Source organism: Cervus elaphus, chromosome 19, assembly GCF_910594005.1.
Source record: "Cervus elaphus chromosome 19, mCerEla1.1, whole genome shotgun sequence".
Lineage (NCBI taxonomy): Eukaryota > Metazoa > Chordata > Mammalia > Artiodactyla > Cervidae > Cervus > Cervus elaphus.
In genome coordinates, this window is record NC_057833.1 from 54,987,958 (window position 1) to 54,997,730 (window position 9,773).

A 9,773-nucleotide genomic window follows, 5' to 3' on the forward strand; every position below is an offset into this window, starting at 1 on the left:
GCTGGGAAAGATTGAAGGCGGGAGGAGAAGGGGATGACAGAGGATGAGCTGGTTGGATGGCATCACTGACTCAATGGACATGAGTTTGAGTAAACTCCGGGAGTTGGTGATGGACAGGGAAGCCTGGTGTGCTATGGTTTATGGGGTAGCAAAGAGTTGAACACGACTGAGTGACTAAAGTGAACTGAGGATATCACTAGCTGGGATCTCAGCTACGGATGAGGGCCAGGGTCTCTGAATCTCTCCTTTGGGACTTTCCACATGGCCTGGGATTTTTCAAAGCATACTGACTGGGATCCAAGACAAGAACCTGAGAGAGGGAGTGCTTGGCAGAAGCTATGTCACCTTTTATGGCTTAGTTTCAGGAGTCAGATAGCATCACTTCTGCTGTACTCTACTAGTCCAGGTAGTCACAAAGGCCTTCCTGGTTTCAAGATGAGGGGACACAGACTGTACTTCTTGAGAGAGAATGCCTGTTATAGATGAACATGTGGAACTAGAAATGTTGTAATCTTTTGGGGGGAATGCAATCTACTACTCCCTTGTATCCTTTTGTCAGGCATGAATCCTTCCATTCCACCTGCCTTGGAAATGATAAAGATACTTTTAAAAGAGATGAAAGGATATGAGATCATATAAATTGGAATGAACTATATGAGTGAAGCTGAAAAGATTGTAAGGGACAAAATGACTCAGCAAATAAGGAGAAATTTGCTGAGTCATTTGGAGTTTGGAGTGGTAAATTTGCCTTGTTATGTACAGAGCTCTGAAGTTAGGTAGCTAGGTTATGGCAAAAATTCTAAGTGATCTCTGTATTAATGAGTCATTTAAATTATCCAAGGCTCAGTGTTCTCATTTAGAAAGAAAAGTAACTTGATCCCACAGAGCTGCTGTGAAGCTCAACTGGTTAATGGATTTAATGGTGTTTCTTTAGTGCTGTGTTGATTTTCATTGAATCACTTGTCACAATCACACTCTCATTAAGTTCAGATTCTGCGTCCTCCAGCTTCCTTGATCCTTCCATCAATCCCAGCATCCCATGATTCTCCTAATAATTTTATCTGTTTGGTTTTTCTTATGCAATTTTGTCTATTTTTCAATTTAGTATAGTTATTTATTCATGTGTCTTATTTTCCTTTTTTTTTGCCTGTGAACTCCTTGAGGACCTTTGTGTTGATCACAGAACCTATAAAAAGCCCAGTATAATGCCTTCCCTATAGTAGAGGGTCCTTAAATGTTTGATTGGAAAATAAATGAAAATTAATTTGCTAGGATTGCAAATAGCATGAGAATGAAAGAAACAACTTAGCTGCAACTGGAATTTTTGTTCCCATATTTCTAACATAGATGATACCTAGCATAACTCTCCTGCAATGACTATCTGAGCTCAGCAGAAACATGAGCTTTGGCCTAACACATTTTGTCAGATGAGTTCTGCAAAGCCACAACCATGTCTCTCTCTGGTCTGGGTACCATGTTTGCCTATTGCTGCTGCTGCTGCTAAGTCGCTTCAGTTGTGTCTGACTCTGTGCGACCCCATAGACAGCAGCCCACCAGGCTCCTCTGTCCCAGGGATTCTCCGGGCAAGAACACTGGAGTGGGTTGCCATTTCCTTCTCCAATGTCTGCCTATTAGAGTTGAATAAATACTGCATGAGCAAATGAAGGCGTGAATGAGTGAATGAATGAATATTCAGTTCTGGAATTCTGGTATGGTTCTCTGACCCTATTCCATGACCTCAACTTCATCTAGTTCCCTGCCATTGAGGTAAATAGAAACTGGAACCCAGATATGAAAGATCCAGCAGAGTTTACAGGTCATAGCAAGGTGGCCAACCATGCTTCCATAGTCTCACCTCTAAGGATCAGAAAGCCTAGGTTCTGCTGATGATGCCATTAAACTCCAAATGGTTCCAGTTCCTGAATCCTGAGGTGGTCTTCCTTCACAGGAATTCAGACTCCCAGCAGTTCGCAACCTCAGATGGCTCCCCAGGGAAACTCGCCTCCCCATGGTCTCAGGGCCACCTCCTTGTCTAGGGCAGTCTGGATTAAAATGCCATAAGGAGTCAGGGTCAGAAAGGAAACCTAAAAATCTCAGTTCTGTATAGCCTCTAATAAAGTAAATCCTGTAAATACTGTAAATCCAGTAAAGGTGGTGGTGAAGTGCTAAAAATAGCAGGGTTATTATCCTCATCTCTAATGCATTTAATGTAACAATAGTTATTTCATTGTCATTAAATGAAGAGAAAGTAGGAGGCTCTAATTCTCTCTCTGAATTCCTTAATAAGTACTTCATTGTCAGTAAAATCATTTACATTGTTCACTCTCCGAATGAAAGAAGGAGATGTACACTGGCGCAAACATTCTGCAGAGAATTGGGATCTGTGACAAGGACTTAAGACCCTGGTGCCCAGTTAAACTATGCCTAGGAAGGAGGTCGGTGATGAACTGCTATTTGTTCTGAAATGAAGTGCTTTGCTCTGGTGGAATCGGGGAGGTAGTGTTTTGGTGAGATGGAATTGACAAATGCTTCACTTTATCCATCTCCTCACACCCCCATGAACGTGTGATTTTGTGGCAGGATTTGGAGATGAGATTTTCTACTGTATAGGCTACTTGTCAGGATGAATGAAGACCCTGTTAGCCAGACTGCATTAACTTCCGCGGCCTGTAGGCGGAGCTTTTGCTCTAGATTGAGTCACCCGCAGGTTCAAGGCGCCAGCAGCTTTCCGGGCTGACAGACGGTTCTGGCCCGGCAGAGTGCGGGAGCTCTGTGAAATCTCTGCACTGGGAGGTCTCATCAAAGAGCCCCGGCACAGATCTCCTCATGCCAAATCCACAAATATTCAGTATTTGCTAATCAGCCATTAATGTTCTATTGATAGGCAGAGCCAAAGCCGACTCGAGGGAATGGTTTCATGGATTTACATTGCTGCTCAAGTTTATAGCCTGAAAAAAAATTATTTCTCTTTCTTGCTTCTTGGTTTCACTATTCCTTTTTCTTCCTTGAGCTCCTTAGAGATTTCAAGCTGAGGGAGTTAAATAAATGATCAGGGACCACAGTTATGTTAAAAGGGAGAAATCATTTGAGAGCCACATAAATTTAATTTCTTATTTCTAAGGGATGAAGATTATATACACATATACTATAGTGATAGAAAATATGAACTCCAGTATTACTTCTATGTATTAGAATTATGCAGTGTTCAGAATGGTAACTGCTACCTAGATGTAACTATTTAAAATTAAAATTAAATGAATGAGAATTTTTTAAAAATTACTTCTTCAATTGCATTAGCCACATTTTAATGCTCCTTTCATTTAATGCTACCTGTCACTAGTGGGTGCTGTATTGGAAAGTGTGTATATAGAACATTTTCAACATTTCAGAAAGTTTTACTGGACAGCAGTAGGATAGAAAACAGAAAGATAAACAGGGGATGAGAAGAAAATTGAATGTGAAGAGACAAGAATCAGGCAACGGAGTAGGTCATCTGAGCAAGAGAATTACATAGAGTCAGACTCATACATGGAGAATGAAAGTTCCAGATACGCTGGTGTGGCTGGAGATTATTGTATATAGACACAGAGTAGAAGAAAGAATTTCAGAGAGATATTCTAACTTTATAGCAATCGAAAATTCCACAAATAAAGATTTTTAAAGCCACGTTGCATTGTTGCAAGTATAAGCAGAAGAAGTGTGAGTAGCTCCTGATACTTTTCATGTTGTCCAGATGGAACTATATTGAGAATTTCTCTGGACTCAACGATCATAGATCATCCATACCTTATCCATGCAATGCCATCCCAGTTGGTTGTAAAGTTAAAGAAAAGTCTTCCAGGTAGTTATTTTGCATATATAAGAAAATGGTTAGTTTGATTTATTTGCATTGAATCAGCAAATTATTTTGGTGTCATTTGAAGAGTCATGGGTCTAGAAATGACTAAGAGAATATGTTTGAATGTTAAAAACTTTAAGAGACCAATAATTGCATACCTTATAAAGCTGTGCTTTATAATAATTCTGTTATAATAAATCAATTGCCCTATCAAAGGTTTTTTTTTTTTTTTAATAAAGTTAACCAATAGTTCTTTAGCCATGGCCACACCTATTGCCTTTTGATTTTTTGTTTGGAGTCTACTGAGACAAAGGAAATTGTTTTTGTTTTAGTCTGTATGATGCTTCTTTGAACTCTGAAGTACTCAATGGAGAGTAATAACAAGTGAAGGTTGGGGCTTCCTCCCAGCCCTTAACTTTTCCTGTAATCTTCTCTGTACTTGTTGAAGTGATGTGACAGGTAAAGCTAGCAGGCCTGGACCTTCTAACCTGTAAGTCCAGTCCATAGTTTTATAGCACCAACAATTTAATCCTATTTAGTTTTCTCCTGGCACAATTAGGCAGCAGGTAATTGGCTCATGACAATACCTTCTTCCACCCCAATTCTGATATGTAAGTTAGAATGCAGCTTTATTAACATGAAGCTGGGGAAAACCTGGCCTGAGACGATGCGTTCACTCCGAAAACCACATGACAGTTCAGAAGGTTTCTTGGTGAAAACAGAGTCAAAGCTGATGTCCTGAGGGGCAGTCCTGTCAAGCCTTGGTAGCTTCATGAATTGTGTCTCTTGTCCCAGGAGAGGTTTCTGTCAGAAGAGCCAGAACATTTCCAGTCTGAACACCCTCATGCTGAGCAGAGCAAGAGACAGGTGACCCCCTGGCTTCAGCTTTCCTCTCTGATGACCACTGTAACCTGCCTTTGTTGTTGCATGAGTCTTTCCCTTTCTCATTTAGCATCCTTTTGTAACCATTTACACTTGACAAGTTTACAGATTACTTTTAATTAATTACAGTTTAGGTTGGCTACCTCCTAGTGACATTTAGGGGAGCATTATAAACTCATTTGCTAGTACATCTCCAAATCAACTTGTGGAATAAATTTCTTGTGAGGAATTTTGTTGTTGTTGTTGTTTTGTTTTGCTTTTTGCTTTGACAGCTTTGCGTTCATTCAGAGTTTCTTAATTCCTATTCTTTCTAGACAGTGAGAGAAACTCTTGATGAAAACAGTTTTCCTGTTTTTGTAGAGCTCACACTGCAGTTCAGAGGCAGAGTTCTCAGGCAGAGATAGTACAAGTGGTTTGGGGTGCAGGAAAGTAGAATTGCTTGAGTGTTTTGAAGACTATGTGTTTATATACCTCATTTGCTATGAAAAATCTCTAGTATCTGCCTTTCTAATTTTTGTTCGTTATTTTGGTACTAGTAGCAAGAATGATGATAGTAGTTATATTTACCATGACTTCTTGAGCCTCTAACCATGGGCTTGACACTGTCTCTGGCACCATATGCACGTTACCTAATGTAGTTTTTCTATCAACCCCTGTGCTTAGTTGCTCAGTCATGTCTGACTCTTTGAGACCTCATGGACTATAGCCTGCCAGGCTCCTCTGCCCATGGGGATTCTCCAGGCAAGAATACTGGAGTGGGTTGCCATGCCCTCCTCCAGGGGATCTTCCCAACCTAGGAATCAAACCCAGGTATCCCACATTGCAGGCAGATTCTTTACCATCTGAGTCACCAGGGAAGCCCAGAAGAAGACATTATTTCTATTTTGTGGAGGAGAAATCTAGGACCTAGAGTAGTTAGGTACTTACCCGAGGTCACCCAGCCAAAAATGGATAGAGTGGGCTAGGATCCCAATTCTGATGTCCAGGCTCATGTTCATTTCCCCATATCACATGCTATCCACCAGCCCCTAGTCCTTCAGCCATGAACTTTATCAACTGGAATGACAGGATGAGGGGTGTGTGGTTCTGCTGGAGGATCTCCACCCATTCAGGTGGAATGAGTAGATCATCTAAATGGATCCACTACACCCGAAAACTCTCCACCCCTCTGTGGAGGGAAGCAGATACACTGGACTGGCGTTGTGAAAATCAGATGATGACAATTAAAGTAAACACATTGAAATTATGGAGAATGGTGATTTTTAAGAGACATATCAGAAACCCATGTGATGGGTTTGATGAATTTTGGAAGCACTTGTAGGGTGCTCGGAGGAACTGTGTACTTTTTGGGTGAGTAGAGGCAATATCAGGGACAAGTTGCCTGCTGTGAATATGTCTGTGCTGGCTAACAGCATCCTGGCCCTGGTTCACTCATCTCAATTAGGATAATTCTACTTTCTTAGTTGTCTCATCATCTACTGATTTGCTTCTATCTTTGAGGCTAAGCCAGTGGCATTGGGCTTCCTGTGAAGCAACAGAGATGAGTGATGAGAGGAGCTTGTAGCTGAACTGAAGGCATATATCTTGGAAGAGCTTTGTGGGTCTATGAAGGGTTTGCCAGAAAAATCACTTCCTTCCTCTAAGCCTCAAATATTCCTCAAATATTCATGGTCTTCCTTATCCCTTCCATATTGATTCTTCATTGTTCCTTCCAAGAGGTAACCCCTCATGCCCTTCCTCTCTTTGACTTTCTTTAGTGTCCTCTGCTGTCCTCTCTACCTCACTACTTCTTGGCCATCTTCTGCTGTGACTGAGAAATGAAGCACATGGATAACAGCTGCCCCTGATGCTGCCTCCAAGGCAAGATCCCACCATCTGTGGGCAAGAGTCCATTAATTACAGGCGAAATTGGAAAGCCTGTAGAAGGAACCCAGCATTCCTTACTTTTCTCTCCTCTGTTTCAGGTTTGGGAGCACAGGAGAAAAGAAAAGGAACCTCATCTATAGGCATAATTTCTGGGAATCACAGAGTAGGTGCCCCCTAGACTTGATGAGCATATGCGCCCTCCACACACACAGTGACTGGAGGCAGCATATCTTTATGTTAGTGTTCCCTGGGAAGATCAGTACAGTTTCTGACCTCCCACGCTCTCTGCTCTCCCACAGAAGGAATATATATATATATATACATAGGACCTAAGGTTTCAATTATATCACCCCTTACATGGTGCTTCCTGGTGACTCAGATGGTAAAGAATCCACCTGCAATGCAGGACACCTGGGTTCGATCCCTGGGTTGGAAAGATCCCCTGGAGGAGGGCATGGCAACCCACTCCAGGATTCTTGCTTGGAAAATCTGCATGGACAGAGGAACCCTGCGGGCTACAGTCCATGGGGTTTCAAGGAGTCTGACACAGCTGAGTGACTAAGAACTGCACGGTACCCCTTCCATCCTACATCTTAGAGCTTGGTGAACACATGGATGGGTTTGTAGGTGGAGCCTAGGGTTTAGATTCAGAAAAAATGAATTCCAGTACTAACTTTGTCTTTTACTGGCTATGAGACCTCAGCTATTTGCATTATTGTCCCACTTTAACTTTTTCTTCTCTGTCATAAGCAAATAGTGATGAATATTTGTTTTCACTTTGCCTTGGTGAAGTTCAGGTTTGACAGTGGGTGGGAAAGCACATTGCATATTTTGACACGCTGAGCAAATGTATTATAGCAACTTAGAGAATGATCAGTTGTCTACCCATTTCTGTTTAGTAGGAAGCAGCCCTTTATAGGAAGGATACAAAGGAAAATTTGCTTTTTTCCTTTCTTGGGCATGAACTACTGTCTGGGATGAAAATAGGAGAGACGTATTTGGAAGAAATTTGTCTACCTTTGGGGCTCTGTGGGAACTTAGTAATTTTAATTTGTTGCTGTTTTAGGCACTAAGCTGTGTCCAACTCTTTGCAACATCATGGACTGTAGCCTGCCAGGCCCCTCTGTCTATGGGATTTCCCAGGCAAGAATACTGGAGTGGGTTGCCATTTCCTCCTCCAGGGGATCTTTCCAACCCTGGGATCGAACCCAAATCTCATGTGTCTTGCATTGGCAAGCAGATTCTTTTATCACTGAGCCACCTGGGAAGCCAAGTGATTTTAATACTTCCTTACATTTGGGAGGCTGCAAAATAGTTAAAGACATGGGCCTTGGAACCAGACATCCTGGCTCAAATCCTGGCTCTTGTATGAACTTTAGCAAGTCTTATGACCCTTAGCAAGTCTTATGACCCCTCCTTGCCTCAGCTTTTCTATCTATAAAATATGAAGATGATAATAATAGCCTGTATAGAGTTTTTATAAGAATTAGGTGAATTAATATATGTAAGTGACTTAGACGGCAGTCTAGTCCATATTTAGTTCAGTCACTCAGTCATGTCTGTATCTTTGCTACCCCATGGACGGCAGCACGCCAGGCTTCCCTGTCCATCACTAACTCTTGGAGCTTGCTCAAACTCATGTCTATCGAGTTGGTGATGCCATCCAACCATCTCATCCTCTGTCGTCCCCTTCTCCTCCTGCCTTCAATCTTGCCCATCATCAGGGTCTTTTCAAATGAGTCAGTTCTTTGCCTCCAGTGGCCAAAGTATTGGAACTTCATCTTCAGCATCAGTCCCTCCAATGAATATTCAGGACTTCTTTCCTTTAGGTTTGACTGGTTTGATCTCCTTGCAGACCAAGAAACTCTCCAGAGTCTTCTCCAACACCACAGTTCAAAAGCATCATTCTTTGGCGCTCAGCTTTCTTTGTGGTCCAACTCTCACATCCATACATGACTACTGGAAAAACCATAGCCTTGACTAGATGGACCTTTGTTGGCAAAGTAATGCCTCTGCTTTTTAATATGTTTTCTAGGTTGGTCAAAGCTTTTTTTCAAGGAGCAAGCATTTATTAATCCCATGGCTGCAGTCACCATCTGCAGTGATTTTGGAGCCCCTCCTAAGTAAAGTCTGTTACTGTTTCCATTGTTTCCCCATCTATTTGCCATGAAGTGATGGGACCGGATGTCCATATTAGCTTTTATTATTATAACCACTATGTCATTTGAATCTCTTCCAAGGATATTTACATGCCACCTTTCATTTGACTGTCTTCACAGCACCCTTGGGTGGGAGCAGGTGCATTTCACAGGGACGGAAACTGATGGCTGCGGTCACATCCTCGAGTTCACACAGCTAACGCGTCAGCACTGTGACTGTGGTTCCCTTACAGGCTTCCCAGATGACTCACCTGGGAACGTGGCTCAGCGATAAAGAGTCCACCGCTAATGCATCAGGAGATGCAGGAAACTTGGGTTTGATTCCTGGGGGGGGAAGATGTCCTGGAGAAGGAAATGGCAGCCCATTCCAGTATTCTCGCCTGGAAAATCCCATGGACAGAGGAGCCTGGTGGGCTACAGTCCAAGGGTCACACAGAATTGGACATGACTGAGCAACCGAGCACACACACATGGTTCCTTTAGACCCTGAAACTGGGAAAAGGGCTGAAGGCTCAAATCACAGCCAACCTATTTAACAAGTGATCTTGGCAGACTGATTGCTTAGTTAAGAACTAAGACTTTGGATTTGTGATCAGAGTTTTTAAGTGGACTTAGAGCATCATTAAGTCATTAAATATATGGAATTAAGTTTTAAACTAGATTTTATTTTTTTTCATTACATAGTAAAAAAAAAAGGAAATTTAAAAATAAAAAACAGTATTCTTTTCACTACTCAATAATTTTACCCTACCTACTACCAAGATGCAGATTCCTATTGAAACACAGGATTCAAGAAGATATTCGGAGAGTAAAAAAAAGAAAAGTTCACCTAAGTCAGCAACTTTCTTTTTTCTGTGAGAACTAATGCAGGACAAATATACATATTTATGTGTAATTTTTATTTCATTCAAAATGAAAATAGGTTTATTAGGTCCCTCAGGGGAAACGTATATTTTTATGACTTAGATTATCTGTATTATTAAGCATGGCAATGTCACTGAAATAAATGGCACTGAGTTTTAGCCATT